The following is an 18,697-nucleotide window of genomic DNA, read 5'->3' as shown; positions in this document are numbered from 1 at the left end:
ATTTCTGAGCCAGGGCTAGTCCAGTGCTGCCTTGCTTCCTGCTGGTGGAAAGGGCCTGTGCAGAGGGTGAGGTCACTCCACGGCCAAAGCCAGGGACAGGGAAGGGGAACTGAAGAGACAGGGCCCGGTGTGCACATGCAGAGGTTCCTCCCACTCCTGCTGGGGAGGGTCTCTGTGGAGGCCCCTCCAGCCAACCCGGGAGGGAGTGGTGAGCCCAGGCAGCGGACCGGTGGGGCGGGTGCTATTCTAGCCCCATCATTTTCCGTGGGAATGAGGGGCACCATGCTTGACTTCTCTGGGCTTCAGTTTTCCCAGGTGTAAAAGGAGGATAAGAAAGTGCCTGTTTCATAGCAGGCTGCGGGATCAGTGGTGGCATCACACGGTGATCACAGCATCTCACTGTGACTGCAGCATCACACGGTGATCACAGCATCTCACTGTGACTGCAGCATCACACGGTGATCACAGCATCTCACTGTGACTGCAGCATCACACGGTGACCACAGCATCTCACGGTGACCACAGCATCGCACATTGTCCACAGCATCTCACGGTGACCACAGCATCGCACATTGTCCACAGCATCTCACTGTGACCGCAGCATCGCACATTGTCCACAGCATCTCACGGTGACCACAGCATCACATGGTGATCACAGCAAAAGAAAGGTCCCTCTCTGGGTGACCCCCAGCATGTGTGAGCATCGAGGTCATGGGAGTGAAGGTGTATGAGGAGAGGGTGAGGGAGAGGACCACCCTCGAGCACTGTGCCCTGCGTGCCAGTAGTGCGCCTGTGCCTGGATTCTGGCTTTGTCCTTTGCTTGTGGAGTGGGCCCATGGTATAGACAGGGGAACTGAGATTCAGGGCCTTACTGCTGGCAGGGGTGACGCTGACCCTGGAACCCTTGAGGTCCTGTCCCCAGGTCCTCCTCCTTTCCCCTGTGTGGGATGGCAGAGATTACATTCTGCAGCACTGCAATTTCTGGGAGAGGGAGGGGAGGTTCCCTAGGCCAGGGGTTCTGGGAGGCTCCAGCAAAGGGGAGGCCTGGGCCGGTCTGGAGGGGATGTGGGGCTACCTCTGGCTCTTGGCTCTGTGGGTGGTGCTGCTGTGAACGTGGGTGTGCAGACGGCCACTCAGTTTTGTGTCCCACCGCAGTGGCTCACCCTGAATGATCTTTGACTCTGGGCAGAGTTGGCAGGGGCTGTGCCATGCACGCTTCTCCACGGAGCCTCTGGTGAGGCTGAGTCACTCCTGCAAGCTGGCTGTCGAAAGTCACTCCGTCGGCATATTTGCTCAAAGGCTTTGTTTGCATTTGAGAGCGTCTCCATCCACAGAGCCTTAGAGGGAGTTGCCGGGCCAGCCCTTCTGGCACAGATGCTGTGCATGTGTGGTGCTTCTCAGAAGCGGCGCTGACGCCACTCCCTCCAGCGCCGAGCCCCCGCACGGATGGGAGCGTGTGGATAGGCGGGAGGGTATCTCCATGGCACTGCGATTTTAATTTCCGTCCTTACTTGGGAGGGTAAATGATTTATCTCTGCGTGTTTGTTTGGCGTTCGTGATTCCTATTTTGTGGAGTGCCTTTTCATGTATTTTGCTCACTTTTCAGCATGTGGCTTACAATTTCTCTTATCAATTTGAGCTGCTTATATAAGAAGTTAGTGTTGTAATTGCTGCAAACATTTCCTGCCTTTCCTTTGCTGTGTGATTTTGGCTGTGCGGCTCTGACATATAGAAATGTAATTTTAGGTTATCATATGCGGTCTTTGTGTTTGTCTTGGATGGGCAGGAAGTCCTTGTCCGCGCAGGGGCCTGATCAACCTCCATGCCTGTTTCCTTCTGGTTATTTCAACAGGCTTTCTCAAAAGTTCAAAGGTGAGCCCGATTTTGGAGTAAACACCCCAGTCTAAACACCCCGGCCTGGATTCTTTCCTGTGACATTCCAGGGCTTCGTTATCTGCCGGTCTCCCATCTCCAGCTCAGTGACATCGCCCGTGACCTTCCCGGGCCCCTCTCAGATCCTGCCCTCCTGCCACCTGCTCCAAGCAACCACCCTTCTCATGGGCCAGCCCTGGGCTTGTCGTGGCCTCTAGCCTTGTGCTTGACTTGTGGTACCCCCTGCTAATCTCCCTGCCCCTTCCTGGAGCCCATTCCTGGGCATAGCGCATGGTGAGTGCCCGTAAGCAACCACAGTTCAACATGTGCCTTAGAGGGCTGGAAGCTCTCCTCATTGCCTGACGAGGCCAGTATAGAAAGAAATCATTATTTAGTATTGTCCTGGAATCACGGGTCAGAGTCCCTGCCAGCCACACACCAGGTGATGCTGGAGGCCCCTCGGGCACCTGCCTTGCTCTGGGATGGAGGAGAGGATGCTTCCTCTCACAGTGCCCTATGCTCCTCCTGGGGCTGGCCCCTCCCTCTGTGTCCAGCTCCTAGGGGAGCCATCCTCTGTCAAATCCACACCCACCACCCACCTCTAGCCTGCAGGGATGGCTCCAGCCTGTTATTCTGCAGAAAGGGTGACTCTAAAAGTCCCGCCCTGCCTCGGCTGCTGCCACTCCCGCTCCGCCGTCCAGGGTTACTGATTGACCATGGCCCAAAATCCAACCTTGACCCAAACCACCTGCACTGGGCCTCATCCTACTGAGGGGCTTAGCACCTGCTCAGCTGAGTGGAGCCTTCTCCCCGGGTCCAGCAGGGTCCCTGTGGGGTTCCCCACAAGACTTGTCCAGGCGAGGGGGTAGAGGAGGCCTTCTGGCTGCTCCCACCCACTCTGCCCTGGGCACAGGCTCCATCGTGGCTCTTCATGATAGCTTGGTCCCCTCTCCAAGGAGAAATCATACTCTGTGGCAGCCCCGCTTCCTCCCGTTTTCTCTGGGCATGATGTGGTTTGGTCCCACCTTCCAGAAGGTGCACTCCAGTGCCGGGGCCTGGCACTTGCCAACAGTGACCCAGCTCTCAGCGCAGCACCCGTGGGTGGCAGCTCCACCGCTGGCCCTCAGCAGCATCACTGGACCTCATGCCCATGAGTCCCTTCAGGTCAGGGCCACTCTTCCCCGTTCAAGGGACACAGACAGCAGCTCTGAGAGGTGGAGCAGCTTGCCCAAGACCAGCAGCCAGGAGGGCAGACACAGGGTCCTGCCCGAGCTGTCTGTGGCCAGGCCTGGGTCCTGGACATCGTGCCCCAGCCATTCCCAGCGTGACTATATGTGTGGATGTGGTCCAGAGAACCTGGCCAGGAGTGTGGGCCGGGGCCCATCCTCAGCTGGGCCACAGCTCTTGGGCAGCCTGGCTCCTTGTCCCTGCCTCATTGTGTTCAGGACAGAGCCCAGCTGGACGAGTGTGGACAGCTATGGAGTGAGCTGCACTTGTGGTCTCCAGTGCTCTCACCGCCCGTGGACCCTGGCCCACCCTGTGGCCATGGCAAGGATGTGGATTCATGGTCAATGAATCAGTCATTGTCCTTGAGCACTCCTGAGGTCCCAGCTTCTCCAAGATAAAAGCAACAGACATCCAAAAATGTGTGAGGCAGAGCTAATCTCCAAGGCAGTAGTTTCATGCAACAAGTTGAGGAAGTTGACCTTCTAGGAGAAGACACCTCCCCTCCAACCTCAGGCACATGGGGATTTGTGCATAGGTGCAAATTACCACCAAAGCCCAGTAGTTTCTTGAAGAGGAACAGTGAGCCCTTCTGTCCTGCCCCCCGGGGGGCACTTGCAGCTGTGGGAGCCTAAGAATGCAGCCAGTGCTGTAGGGCAAGGGCACTCAACCCCTGTCAGCAACCAGGCTGTGCAGCATGAGGTAAGTAATGGGCAGATGAGCAAAGCTTTATCTGTATTGACAACCGCTCCCCATGGCTTGCGTTACTGCCTGAGTTCTGCCCCCTGTCAGATCAGCAGTGGCATCAGATTCTCACAGGAGCACAAGCCTTATTGTGAACTGTGCATGTGAGGGACCTAGGTTGCATGCTCCTTAAGAGAATCTAATGCCTGATGATCTGTCACTGTCTCCCATCACCTCCAGATGGGACTGTCTAGTTGCAGGAAAACAAGCTCAGGGCTTCCACTGACTTTACATGATGGTGAGTTGTCGAATTATTTCATTACATATTACAATGTAATCATAATAGAAACAGTGCACAGTCAATGTCACACACTGGAATCATCCAAAAACCATCACTGCTCCTGCCTCCTACGTCCTTGGAAAAATTGTCTTCCATGAAACTTGTCCCTGGTGCCAAAAATGTTAGGGACAGCTGCTCTCGGGGAAGGCAGAGTCCACAGAGCTGGGAGGGTGGGGTGGGGACGCCTCCCATGCCCACTGGCTTCCTGTCCCTCATCTGCTCCCCCAAAACTACCTCCCCAATTAAACCAAGCAATTCTAATCTTATTCTGTGTGCACCTCTCAGACACGCAGCCCATGTGACCCATGGCTTTGTGCCGTCCAGGTAAGTTCACCCTCCCCCCGACCCAGTGATGGTTGGGAGCTCAGGCTGAACCCAGGGTGGGCAAGGGACTGGTGCTGGCCGGCCACCAAGGTGACAGGAAGGGCTTCAGTCCATGATTCAGATGTGAACACAGGTGCCTCCAGTAGGCGCCTTCAACAAGATGGAAGCGGACTTTAGGTGGAGCCAGTGTGTGTGGACAGAGATGATAAATCGAACAATCCCAGTGCCTTGGTGACACTTCTGAGCTCCTGAATCAACAGACCCTGCAGTGGCTCTGCCAATGGACTTTCGGGGATGGAATAACAAATCTCATTGCTCAGGTTTGCAGAGCCTGCTGGTCTGTTAGCTGTAACTCAAGGCATGAGGCTCTGTCTCTGCCCCTGGCAGAGGCTGGCTTCTCTGTCGCCATCATAACCTGCTTATGTGGGGTGATAAAGAGAGCTCCGAGAACCCTCGTTAGGCATTCATTCAACTGCCGTGACTTGTGAGCATCCACTAGCTGCATAGCACGGGGATGGGCACGAGGCCCCTGCCTTGGGGAGTGCCAAGGAATCCCTGGAATGGGCAGGCCAGTGAACAAGAGGCAGTGCCACAGGTCAGGCACAGATGCTCCCCAACTGACCATGGGGCTATGTCCTGATAAACCCCTCATACGTTGAAAATATCATAAGCCAAAAACACATTTAATAGATCTCACCTGCCGAACGTCATAGCTTAGCCTAGCCTCCTGAAATGTGCTCAGAATGCTCACATTGGCCTATAGTCAGGTAGAGTTATCTCATACAAAGCCGATTTTGTCATAAAGTACTGCATATCTCATGTAATTTATTGAATACTGTAGATTATGTCACAATTGCACAGTTTCACACCATAGTAAAGGCAGTTTCACACCTTAGTAAAGCCGAGAAATGGCAAGCTGGGGGGACCTGTCTCTATAAGGATAGAAGCCCATGACAAGCCCAGAGCTAGGGAAAGGGTGACTGTTGTCAGAAGAGGGTGACACAGGTGATGTCACTCTGGCATTAGAAATCCTCTGGAAAAAAACCCAAAAGTGTCGGGGCGCGGTGGCTGAAGCCTGTGATCCCAGCACTTTGGGAGGCCGAGGCAGGTGGATCATGAGGTCCAGAGATTGAGACCATCCTGTCCAACATGGTGAAACCCCGTCTCTCCTAAAAATACAAAAGTTAGCTGGGCGTGGTGGCACACGCCTGTAGTCCCAGCTGCTCGGGAGGCTGACTCAGGAGAATCGCTTGAACCTGGGAGGCGGAGGTTGCAGTGAGCTGAGATTGTGCCACTGCACTCCAGCCTGGTGACGGAACAAGACTCCATCCAAAAAAAAAAAAGCCAAAAGCAGAAACCCCAGCATCGGGGACTGAGGTAGGAACAAAGATGGGCCCAGAGACTGCAGGAACCTTATGCGATTCCAGAGGAACCAGCATGTGACATCGCGACAGAGTCCAGCAACGTGCCCTGAGGACCAGCACCCAACCAGCCTGGCCTTGGGAGTCTAGAAGGGGCCAGTAGGGAAGCCCTGGGTCCCTGGATGGCTGGGGTTGGGGGAGGGTAGCATCAAGGCTGCAGAGGAGCAGGTGGGCCCCCACGTCTCAGGAAGAGAGTGGAGGTGGGAAGGGGGGCCAGCCTGGTGTGGGACTTTCAGGTTAATATAAAGGTGCTGCCTCAACGGACCAGCAGAGCCTGGTCAGATGGAATGCCCTGGGCCAGGGGCAGAGCCTCACACTGGCTCGAGAATCCAGCAGGCCAAGTGCAGCTGGGAGAGCCTTGCCTGTCAGAGGCTCCTGTCTGGAGCAGCCACCTGACTGGTCTCTACAAAGCAGGTGAGTCCTTAAGTGACACAACACAGCGCCATCCTGGTGGCAGGCAGGAGGGGGAGAACAGCTTATCTCTCCTGCACAGCCAGTCGGTCCCTGACCCCTGAGTGTCCGCACCACCCTGGCATGTGAGGGGGACTGGAGGATGGGAGAAGCTGCCTGCAATGCCACAGCAACTTTGGGGCTCTGGGCCTCCCTCCTGGCTGGAAGGTGGGGTCCCATCGGGCTGCACCTGTGCAGGGTGTGAAAAGGCAGCTGGGGGGTGCATGGCCGCCTCCCTGTCCCTGCAGTGTTGATGGGCAGAGCAGGGGCCCAGCCTGGCCTTCCATTCTCTTTCTAGCCTCTCCCTTGCTGAGCACTGCCCAAGAGATGTGGCAGCAGGCAGACACTTCCTGCCCCCAAAGGGGCAGCTCTACGCTGGGCACTGGGCCAGCACTGAAGGTCCACCTCCCTGTCTAGGCCCCGCCTTCCCCATGGGATTCTGCCCAGGATTGAACTGTGTACCTGGGACTCAGGGGATCTGGCTTTGTCCCACTGCTCCACTCACCTGAGTGAATTCGGACTCAGTTCTTCCATCTGGAAGTGGGGTGGTGTTTGGGCATCTTAGGGCCACTGAGAGCTGCAGGAGGCACAGCGTGTTTCCACCCATCTCATGGTCCCAGCACCAACACATCTCCCCCCACCAAACGCAGACCCCCCACCCAGGGCTGCTGTCTGTCCCTGTGCCTGTGGGTTTGGGGGGCTCGGGAGAGCCCAGGCAGAGTGGGGGGTGCCCATGGCCAACCCTGGAGTGCCACTTCTCAGGTGGGAGGACAGAGGAGGGAAAGGCATTTGGGGATGGAAACAGGGCAAGCATGGACTGGAGAGAGGGGTTGGGACAGAAGCCCCAGGGGCTGGCGACACTTGAGCTGACGTGAGCACAAGGCGCAGCCTATGCTGGCTGCCCTTGGTGTTCAGGAGGCCACACAGCACTGGACTCCCACTGCCCAGACTGTTAAAGCCGAAGGGCCTTTGGGACCACTGAGTCCCGTCACCCTCGGGCATAAGAAGCTGAGGTCCTGAGGTGAGCCGGGCACAGTGAAGACGGGCTGAATGCTGGCTGGAGCCCACACACCGGGCATGCGCCTGGTCACAGAACTCATCCTCTCCCATGCTTGGAGCCGCCACGTGCCTACCTGCCCCTCCCAAGCCCATGTGTACCTGCCTGGCTGCCTGCCCCTTTGGCCCACCCGGGCTGGTGCAGATGGTCTGAGATTTTTCTTAGAGGACTGCGGAAATTGGAGCCAGCTCAGGGGTGGCAGGGAGAGGCTGGGTGCATGCTCTGCTCCCCCGCACGCTGCCTGCTGGCACATCCACTCGCAACTATCCTGCCTCTGCCACAGCAGCCACTAACCATGACCTGTAGGCTCCTCGGAGTGATTCATTACCAGCCACATAATGCCTGGCATCCTCCTGAGGGGTCTCCCCAGCATTTCACAGCGGGGAGACTGAGTCCCCAGAGGTGGTGAAGTGTCTGCCTCAGATGCTACAGTAAGGACAGAGGGAGCTGGGGTCTAAGCCCAGGGGCCAGCTCCAAAGCCAGGGCCACCCCCCTACCTCACCGATAGGGAGCCCCTAGGTCTTGGGAAGGGGCTGGGAGGGAGAAGAGAACCTCTAACAAATATCTGTCAAGTTAACCTGGGCCTGTCCTCCTCAGGAGGTTCAGTCGACAGCTTCCCAGTCCACTACAGACACTATGCAGGGTCAGCACCTCCCCCAGAGCCCATCCTGAGCACCTGCCATGTGCTGGCCCCATGTCAGGAGGGGGTCCTGGGCACACTAACCAGGCTGGTGGGCCAGACTTGGGGCCAGTCACCCTGGACCCCCAGCAAACAAGGTGTATTTTGTCCTTGTGTTAATAGTTTTCCCCAAGCTTGATTTTTTTAAATATTATGTCTGCTGCTCACGTTTCTCTTGACTCATGTTAGGGTCACTTTCTCTGTCTCCTGTGTTCCCCACCGAGGCCTCCTGCTTCACCTGGGCCTTTTGCAGACAGCAGGTTGCTTTCCTCCTCCTCCCCCTCCTCCTCTTCTTCCTCTTCCTTCTTTCTTCTCCTGTTGAGAGACACTTTCAATTAATACACTTGATTGACAAGTTTAATCCATTTACACGATTATAATTACTACTATCTTAGGACTTGTTCCTGCTCTTTTGTTTCATATTCTTCATTGTCAACTTTTCTTGTTTTCCTTTTTCTTTCCCTACTTTCCCCTGGATAGATCACACTTTTCCCTGTGGAGAGTACCGTTAACTTAAAACTCATATTCACCATGTCAATTTCCTAAGCTTTTCAGCATTCCTGTCTGCCCCTGGACACGGAGCCCACTCTCTGCTCTCAGGACTGTTGCTAGCCCACCTAACCCTGACTGGTCATGTGGATATTGTCTAGAAATTTCATTCTGGCTTATTGTAGACCTTTTTTTTGTCTTTTTTTCTCTAGCTATGGATTTTTTTGTTGTCGTTTATTTTATTTCAAAAGCTAATGATTGATTTTACCAAAATATTTGATCATCTGTACTTACCGCTTACAGCACCTCCTAGATGTTTTCTTCTCTCTGTTGATGAATTCTTTCAAAAAAAAATATTTTCATTGTGTGTCTTTTCATGGAAATCATCACTCTTGCATGCTGGTGAATATTTTCTTTATATCATCATATTTAATTGATAATTTTGCTGAATGCAAAGTTCTAGATCCAATGTTCCTTTTTTTGTTTTTGTTTTTGTTTTTTTTTTTGAGAGACAGAGTGTTGCTCTATTGCCCAGGCTGGAGTGTGGTGATGTGATCTCGGCTCACTGGAACCTCTGCCTCCCAGGTTCAAGCAATTCTCCTGCCTCAGTCCCGGAAGTAGCTGGGACTACAGGCATGCGCCACCATGCCCAGCTAATTTTTGTATTTTTAGTAGTGATGGGATTTCACCACGTTGGCCAGGCTGGTCTCGAACTCCTGACCTCAGGTGATCCAACCGCCTCGGCCTCCCAAAGTGCTGGGATTACAGGCATGAGCCACTGTGCCCAGCCCCAATGTTCTTTAAACAATTAAAAATGCCATTGCCTTGTTTTTAGTGTGTCATGCCCCTGGTCTGAATCTCATTCCTCCATGGATGATCTGCTTTTGTTCTTCGGAAGTTTTTAGGAGTAGCTCCATCTTGGCCTTTTCTTAAATTTTACTTTCATCTGTCCAGGAAGGATTGTTCATCTCTTACATTTGGCATTTAATGAGCTCTTCAGCCAGAGGTCTTTTGTATCCCAGGGAATCTGTTTCTAGTATCCCTCAAATGCCTCTCTCCTTTCTTCTGTCTTGTAGCCAGGGGCCTTCTGTATGCCTTCCACAGCTCTCAGCTTTTCTTTTACCTTTTCTAATTCTTCATTCTTTCCTGCTCACCTGTGGGGCAGTTACCAACTGATCATTCAGCTCACTGAGCAGCGTCTCCACTGTATCTGCCCCAGCCTTCATCCCATTCCTCGTGTTGTTTGTTTCGATTATTATACCTTTCAAATCCAATGGTTGTTCTTAGAGCTTCTGTTATTTGTTCTTTATTTTATAATACCTTTCCTTGATCATCTTATAAATATTTGGCATGTCTACTTAAAATTTCGATCTGTCCATTGCAATGAGCCCAGCTGTGTGTTGTGTATTCTATTGCTTGTTTGTTTGTTTTTAGGTAGTTGCTATGGGGTAATGTTTTTACTTGTAAATTCATCTTTCTTTAAGGCAGGGCACTCTTTGACCTTTGACATCTGAGGAAGCCTGTGGGTTAGCTCTCAGAATAAGACGTTTGGTACTGTTCATTGAACAGTGGGTAAAGCCAATTATTCAGAAGCACAGCTATGAAATTCTTCAAAAAACGAATTGTTGATGTAATAACATTGGTGCTTCTTTGTCAAATGTAGACCTATTGATGGCTACAGTCATCCTGAGTTTTGTCATATTTTGAGACATCTGTGCTGTCTACTGGTGGAAAGTCATAGCATTTCGGGTGGCCTGTTGTTTATATTCATAATGAAAGGGAATAGCACATTTCAGTTGCATTCAGTAAAAGGTAAGGTGTACATTTCCTCCTCACCAAGACCTGGCCTCCAGAGTTGGAGCACAGGGGCTGGGTACTTGCTGTTGGTTGACAAGGACTCTGTCCCAGTCCAGACACTGGACAGTGGAGGCACCTGCTCCCTGAGGACTGATGGAGCCCTGTCCCTGGACACATCCTCAGGAGCCCAGTTTTGGCAAGAACACTGCAAAGTCATTTTAGAGAGAACCCCCCGACCCTCCCTCCACATCTAACCAGGTTCTCCATCCTCCACCCTCCGAGGGAGGCCTGGTCCACTGGCCTGCCTTCAGCAGGCATCCTGTTACGGGGTTCCACCAGAATCCCCTCACTCTGGCTGCTTCCTCCTGGTCATTTTCCATCCTCCAACCCCACCCTGCTGCCAGCTGTAAACACCACTGGACTGCACTGTGCTGGGGGTCGGGACCCGTTCTCCTGAGGCCTCTACCCCACTGCATCGTCCTGAATGGGAGCTGCTCTCACGGCTCTGACTGCTGCCAGGCTCTGGGTTTCCACACAGGTGACCAAGCTGGAAAGGGCCAGGCCTGGGTCCGCTGCTGGGGAGGATGCAGAGGAGACACCACACGGGTGGCCTTTGCTGCCTGCCCACAGCTCCTCTGGTCCAGGTGTGCTGTTGACCCTTAGTATCCCCTCAGGGTCTGAGGGTGTCACCCCCAGCCCTGGGTCGTGGCGGAGAGGCCAGGAGTGTCCGGCCACCATCTGAACCTTGAGGCCAATTTCACTTCTTTGGTGCAGAGAGGTGGACAAGGCTTACCTGAGGCCACACAGGGCCAGGGACAGCCAGAGAAACGTGGAGGGAGGAAGGTTCCCCAGCCTCTCCAGACCACCATGCGGAAGTGCACCTGAAGGCAGCCTCCCCTCCCGACACCCAGACCACTGTGCAGGTGCGCACCTGAAGGCAGCCTCCCCTCCTGACACCCAGACTACCGTGCAGGTGCGCACCTGAAGGTGGCCTCCCCTCGTGACACCCAGACCACCATGCAGGTGAGCACCTGAGGGCAGCCTCCTCTCCCGACACCCAGACCACCGTGCAGCTGCGCACCTGAAGGCAGCCTCCCCTCCCGACACCCAGGAGACTCTGGAGATGGTTTTTAGCAGCCAGGCTGGGCCTTCCTAGTAGAAGCCTTGCTCTCCTTCTGGCTGTGGGGTCCATGATGATGGCCTGTCTCTCTCCACGAGAGAGGTCTTTGCAAGGTAGACCTTGGGGTGTTATCCACCATGGCTGCAGTTTCCCTGATCCTGAAGGGGATCCGACGAGCAGTGGGGCCCCGAGTGGATTTGCTGAGTGGACCAGGGTCTTGACCCTGATGACCAAATCTGTCCCTTAGAGGGGATCATCCCACTTGCTGACCACCCTGCAGGAGGTGGACGGCACATTCTAGCCAACTCTGTGCCAAGGTGTCATTCAACAGCCGTGGAGTCTAGGCCTGGCTGCAGGACGGGCTTTTGGTCCACCTGAGAGAACAGGAGTTTGCAGTGCTTTAGGAAAGCCTTCCCATGCAACTGATGTGCTAATGACAAGCAACTCTTACGTATTTGTTGAAGCAGTTTCTACAGAACCTCACTTAGTGAATTTGTTCACCTGGTTTGTATAACTTTCATGTTTTCACAGAATCACAAGGCTTTAAAATTTTATAATTTGGACAGGCATCAACTCAGTTGGTTTTAGAAAATGAGTCGCAATTTGTAAGTTCCTGATAAATGCTCCCAAACAAAAGAGAGGCCCTGAGAGGAAAAGAAGGCTTTGTTTCCTGGGTGCGTTTCCTCTCCCATTTACTCAGGGATGGCAGAGGGGCATCCAGGCTACATAAGCTCCTGACCAGCTTTCAGAAATAGAAAAATACAAGTAAGAGGTGGCCTTTGTTCTTGAGACACTTGTCCAGAGATAGAAACAGACATCTGCAGAGCAGGGAATGTGGACTATGTTGTGATTAGCGTGATTTCCAGGGAAGCCCCCCCACCAGAAGGAGCACAGGGATTTCAGGGTAAGGAAGATATGGGAGAAATGGGGCTGGGCAGTTGCAGCCACCATGGAAGCCAGGCTGACTTTTTGAAATTTCACTCCAGGCCAAGTAGGTCTTGCTCTTGGGGTTCAGCGGAGGCACCTGCCCATCATCCCTGCTGCCTGAGTCCCTGCCCACAGGGCTGCCTGGTGAATCTGCTGCATGTGCCCACATCATGTTTGGAAGGTGCCACGGACAGGGTTATGGCCCTTCCAATTCACAAATTTAGCCCTATGTGAGATGGAGCAGAGGCCTCTCTTAGGGGTCTGCGGGCCGCCCCCTCACCCCAAACATGGAAATAAAGAAAAATCTTGAGTTTCTTCAAGGGAATTCCAGGCTCTCGGCTGACCCAGGGAAGTGAATGGGCAACTTGGTAGACAAGAAATTAATGGTATCATAAAACAACAGCCGAGGGAGCTAGGATCACCGAATGTTCGGTTCCCCTATAGAAACTAAAGGTAATACTTTTTTTTTTTTTTTTTTAAGAGGGCGTCTCACTCTGTCACCCAGGCTGGAGTGCAGTGGCACGATCTTGGCTCATTACAACCTCCGCCTCCTGGGCTCAAGCGATTCTCCTGCCTTAGCCTCCCAAGTAGCTAGGATTATAGGCACCTGCCACCACGCCTGGCTAATTTTTGTATTTTTAGTAGAGACAGGGCTCACAATGTTGGCAAGGATGGTCTTGAACTCCTGACCTCAGGTGATCCACCCAGCTTGGCTTCCCAAAGTGCTGGGATTACAGGTGAAGATAACGTTCTTCAAGTAAGTCCCTGAGTTGTTTTTCAGAAACCTGGATCTCCACGCTGGATCCGATCCAAGGGCAAGCGGGCCTCAGATGCCGCCGTTCTTTGTTCTATATTTATTCCTGAGGGGCCTGGAGGGAGTTGCACCCACGAGATAGAACTCATATTCTTTTCTGCTGATCCCAAATTTTTAAGCAAAACTTCTCTTCCTTCACCAATTGCAAATCAGAAAATCTTTGAATCCACCTGGGACCTGTAAGCCTCCACTTCAAGACATCCGCACTTTGAGGCCAAAACCAGTGTGTAACCTCCGAGGATTGATTTCCAATTTTGCCTCAACTTCTGCTTTCCTGAAACGTGCCTCTGCCTTTAAAAACCCTTATCTGCCAGCCACTGGGGAGGTCAGGACTTAAGTGTGCCCTGCTGGGGTCCCCCTGCTTGGTGCCTGCAAATAAACACCCTTCTCCCACTCGAACCTCCGTGTGGACGTCTGGCGTTACCTTGTGGGGCGAGTGGACCCCCCTTGGGTTCTAGAACATCACCCCCAGTGAGACTGTATTTGGAGATAGGGTCTTTAGGGGCCAATGAAAGTTACATGAAGTCTTAAGTATGGGCCCTGATCCAGTAGACTGTGGCCTTATGAGATGAGGAAGAGAGAGAGACCCCCACTCCCCACTCCACGTGAGCGCATAGTCAGAAGGCACCATCTACATGTCAAGCCACAGGCCCTCACCACACCGGAGCTGGCCTACAACCTGATTTTGGACTCAGCCTCTAGATCTGAGAGGAATAAATGCCTGTTGAAGCCACCGGCTCTATGGTATTTTGCATTCCTAGGTCATGAACTTGCCATCCAGCAAATTTCAGTCCATTCCAGGCCTCTCTAACGGTGTCAACCAGAATTTATTTCATGTTTCCTACAAGCTCCATACTGTGCTTCTTAGGGTAGGGAAACTCATGTAAAAATGGCTCTGACCAGTGCTACACCACGATCAAATTACGATAAACTTCTTATGACTGTTGTATTTTCAAATTATTCTACTATGATTCATAGTATCAACAAGTCCTCCCCACTAACCAAACACCTTCATAACCATTATTATGTTGACCCTGCAGCCTCCAGGGAGGCAAAAAGGTGTTGTTATAAAGACACTGAGGTACAGGGAGGGTGAGTGGTTTTCCCAGGGTCAGGGAACTGGATGAACCTGACTTGGACTTATCCCAGGAAACCACAAAGAATATTTACTCTCAGGAAAAGAACATGACCTCAGAGAAGCTCCTAATGCTTCCAGCTCTGGGTCCTGCCCCAGGAAAGTTTTGAGGAGGCCAAGGCTTGGTTCCTTGCCAGGAGTCAGGCAGGACAGTGTGGGCCCAACCAGGTCTGCCATGGACTGGTGCACAGGCTGTACACTGCTCAAGTAGCGCTGTTCTTTAGCACATAGAATATGGCGTGACTTGGCACCCTGGAGTTAAGCAGTGTGTGACCGGCATGACGAGCTCAGACACTGGGGCCTGTCAGAAGGCACTGATTACACTCTGCCTCTTCTAGGGAACAAGCTAGGGAGACGCATATGATCTAAACCTCAACCCAAGAGTCTGGCAGGGAGAGCTAGAAGACACCACTAGACAATTTGTTGTGTAATCCTGGGCAATCCTCCGGGGGGTTCAGACGGAGGGACCTATGTCCATTGACTGGGGCTGGGAGGAGGGAGCTGAACAAGCTTGCCTCAGAACATGAAAACCACAGGCTGGCCCAGCTGCGGGCTTGTCTCATGTGGCCCAACAGGTAGATGCTGAGGCCAAGGATGAATTGGACCTGTTTTTCATGCTTTCAGGCCTTGCTGATAAATATCGCTCTGGAGAAAGCCCAGGCAGGGAAGCCAGGATGAGAAATGTCACTTGCCAGTAGGTCTTTCATGGGCTTATTTGAAATCTACAGGCATGGTAATGGGTCTGATGGATTTTTAAGGACTCCGGCTGTGTTCATTTCCCACCAAAATGAGGTTCACATTCAGGGCTAAGTGATGCAAATAGCGCTCTCACTTTCTCATTCTCTCTCTCTCTCTCTTTTTGCTTCGGATTAAGCAAAGAGTTTATAGCTGTGGGTCTGTTTTCACACTGATGAGTCCAAATGCAAAATGCAGGCTGTGTACCTGCTCCCTGGAGCACACACATGCCTGTGCGCATAAGCATGGACATGCACACGCACACCTGGATAGCCTCCAGCCACATACACACAGCTGTGTTCATATGTGATCAGGGCCCGTGAGCACACATCTGGCAGATCCATTTGAGCAGGCATACGTGCCAACATGATAAACACACGTGCAAACATGTGAACAGACCCAAGCTCACACAGGCATTCAGGCCATGTATGCTTCGAAAAAGGAACACATTTGGCACAAGCGTGCACTCACACCTGCAGACAGAAGCAGGCCCTCCAGAGGAAGTCCCAGTGCTTAAAAGTCAGACATTAAAAGCAGTCATAAAAGATGCGGCCAGCAGTTCACGGCAGCATTGATTTCTGTGGTTGTCAGAGCTGAGTAAATAAACCCCAAGTGGCGTTTAATCCTGGGACTACCCACAAAGGGCCAGGAACTGGAGGCAAGCAGAGGTCAGGAAAGGTTCACAGCCTTCCTCGGAGTGGGCGGCTGCAGCGAGGGCTGGAGACGTGCAGGGCTTTCTTGGGCAGCCGCATGGGCTCTTGGCCCCGTCTGTTGACTCATTTACCTGAACAGATGGGGCTCTTGGTTCCTGGGATGCTGGGCCAAGGTTTCAGGGCAACTCGACTGCCTTTCCCAGAGCCAGAGGAGGACCCTGGAGCCCACCTGGGTACAGGCAGTCACTGTCCTCCTGAGCCAGCCCAGAGCCATGGTGCCTCCCATGCGTGGATGGAGAGTGTTCTCTTCCTGCAGCCTCTCAAACCTCAGGTCCTCCTGAGTTCTCATGAGCCTGCCTGAGGTCCTGATCACCAGCTGTTATGGGTTAAGTTGTGTCCCCTCTAACATTTGTTTGCTGAAGCCTGACCCCCAGTGCCTCAGAATATGACTGTATTTGGGGATAGGGCCTTCAAAGAGGTGATTAAGTCAAAATGAGGTCCTTCGGGTGGGCCCTCAACCAATCTGCCTGGTGTCCTTAAAGGAGAGAAGGTTAGGAGACAGACACACACAGAGGGAAGACCACGCAAGGACACAGGGAAAAGGTGGCTGTCTACAGGACAAGGAGTGAGGCCTCCGAAGAAACCAACACTGCCAACATCTCCATCTCAGACTTCCAGCTTCCCAGAGCTGTGAGAAAAATACCTCTGCTGTTGAAGTCCCCCAGCCTGTGTGTGTTCTGTGATGGCAGCCTGGGTTGACTGACACATCAAACAATCCTCTACTATATCAACCATCAGCCCATAACTCAACCTATACTTACCACGGAACGCTGGCCCTGAGCTATGCCCTGGTGCTGCCACGGGCTGGCTCCCACCCAGCCACACATGGCCGCACCATAGGATCTTTAAAGAGGCTTAAATTCTAAGAAAGAAATCCTGTATGTTACACATGTAGGTAGTGTTTTCAGCGCTCTTCATTCCCCTGTGTGGATTCATCTTAATCTCTGTCATCATTTTCCTTCTGACTGCAAGACTTCCTGTAGCATTTGTTGTAGTGTGAGTCAGCAGGTAGTAGCTTTTTTTTTTTTTTTTTTTGAGACAGAGTCTCACTCTGTCGCCCAGGCTGGAGTGCAGTGGCGCAATCTCGGCTCACTGCAAGCTCTGCCTCCCAGGTTCACGCCATTCTCCTGCCTCAGCCTCCCGAGTAGCCGGGACTCAGGTGCCCGCCACCATGCCCGGCTAATTTTTTTGTATTTTTTTTTAGTAGAGATGGGGTTTCACTGTGTTGGCCAGGATGGTCTCGATCTCCTGACCTCATGATCTGCCCGCCTCGGCCTCCCAAAGTGCTGGGATTACAGGCATGAGCCACCGCGCCTGGCCAGCAGGTGGTAGCTTTTTTAGCTTTGTATGGCTAAAAAGTCTTTGTTTTGCCTTTGGCTTCTGAAAGATGTTTTTTCCGGGTATAGAATTTGAGGTTGACAGGGATTTTCCCCCTTCATTCCTTTAAAGAAGATGTAGCTCCACAATCTTCTTGTGATACATTGTTTCCAGCAAGAAATCTACCGCTATCCTTACCTATGTTCCTCTATGTGAAATATGTCTTTTTATTTTTTTAAGGTTTTCTCTTCATCACTGGGTTTGAGAATTTTGGTTATGATGTGGCTCGATGTAGTTTTCTTACTGTTTCTTGTGCTTGGGTTTTTTTGTCTGTTTGTTTTTTGAACTTTTTGCATCTGTGGACTTATAGTTTCCATCAAATTTGGAAATTTTTCAGCCATTATGTCTTCAATTCTCTCTCTTCCCCCTGCCCCCACCTTTAGGCACTTCAGATACGTGTATTAGGCTGCTTGTCATTGTCAAATAAGCAGATCACTAAAGCTCTGCTAATTTTTAAGATTTTTTTCTGCGTATTTCATTTTGAAAAGTTTCTATTGCCAAGTCATCGAGTTCACTGATCTTTTCTTCTGCGATCTGTAACCTATCATTAACCACATTCAGTGACTTTTTCTTCCCAGACTTTGTAGCTCTTAGTTCTGGAAGTTTGATTTGGGGTCTTCTTTTTATTTTCCATGTCTGTATTGAGCTTGCTCAATCATTCCTGTAATGTTTTGGACATTGCAGACAGAATATGGCTATAATTACAGGTCCTTGTCCACTAATTCTAACATCCCTGCAGTTCTGAGTCTGCTTTGATCCTTTGATCCTCGTTATAAACTGCATTTTCCTGCTTCTTTCCTTGTCTCATGATTTTGCATTGGATGCTAGACATTGTGAAATTTTATCTTGTTAGGTGTTGGATAGTTTTGTATTCCTATAAATCTTGGTCTTTGTTTTGGGAACTACTTTGATCATTTTGTGTCTTGCCTTTAAGATTTGCTGGAAGGAACCAGAGTGGTGTCCAGCTTAGGGTGAATTATGCCCCACAACCAAGGCAAGACCAGACTGTGGATGATGCCCTGTGGATGAAGAGGTTTTCTAGCCAGGCTGATGGAGCTGGGGCAAGACCAGACTGTGGACAAAACCCTGCGGATGAAGAGGTTTTCTAGTCAGGCTGATGGAGGTGGCTGTATCCCTGGCTGTGTGTGAGCTCCAGTTGCTGTTCCTTCTAATCCATTCAGGTGGTGTTTTGCCTTGACCTTGAGTCACCTCCTCACGTGCCTGTGTTGATCTGTGCTATGCTGAATACTCAAGAGACCCTCTGCAGATCCCAGAGTTCCCTCTCTGTGCAGCTGCCCCTGTCCAGTGCTCTGCCCTGCAAACTCTAACCCTTTTGATCTCCCAGACTCTCAGATCCATCTCTTCAATTCAGGGAGTCCACAGGACTCTGCCTTGGCTTCCCCTCTGCCAACAGGACCTGTAAATTCTGTCAAGGCAGAAACCATCACAACTGGAGGGCTCAGCTTGCTTTTTGCCATCTCTCTGAGAGCACTGTCCTTTACTGCCTGATGTCCAATGTCTTGAAAATCATTGTTTTAT

The sequence above is a fragment of the Pongo abelii genome, chromosome 7, assembly GCF_028885655.2.
Source record: "Pongo abelii isolate AG06213 chromosome 7, NHGRI_mPonAbe1-v2.0_pri, whole genome shotgun sequence".
NCBI classification, from domain to species: Eukaryota; Metazoa; Chordata; class Mammalia; order Primates; family Hominidae; genus Pongo; species Pongo abelii.
This window is presented reverse-complemented; position numbering follows the sequence as displayed.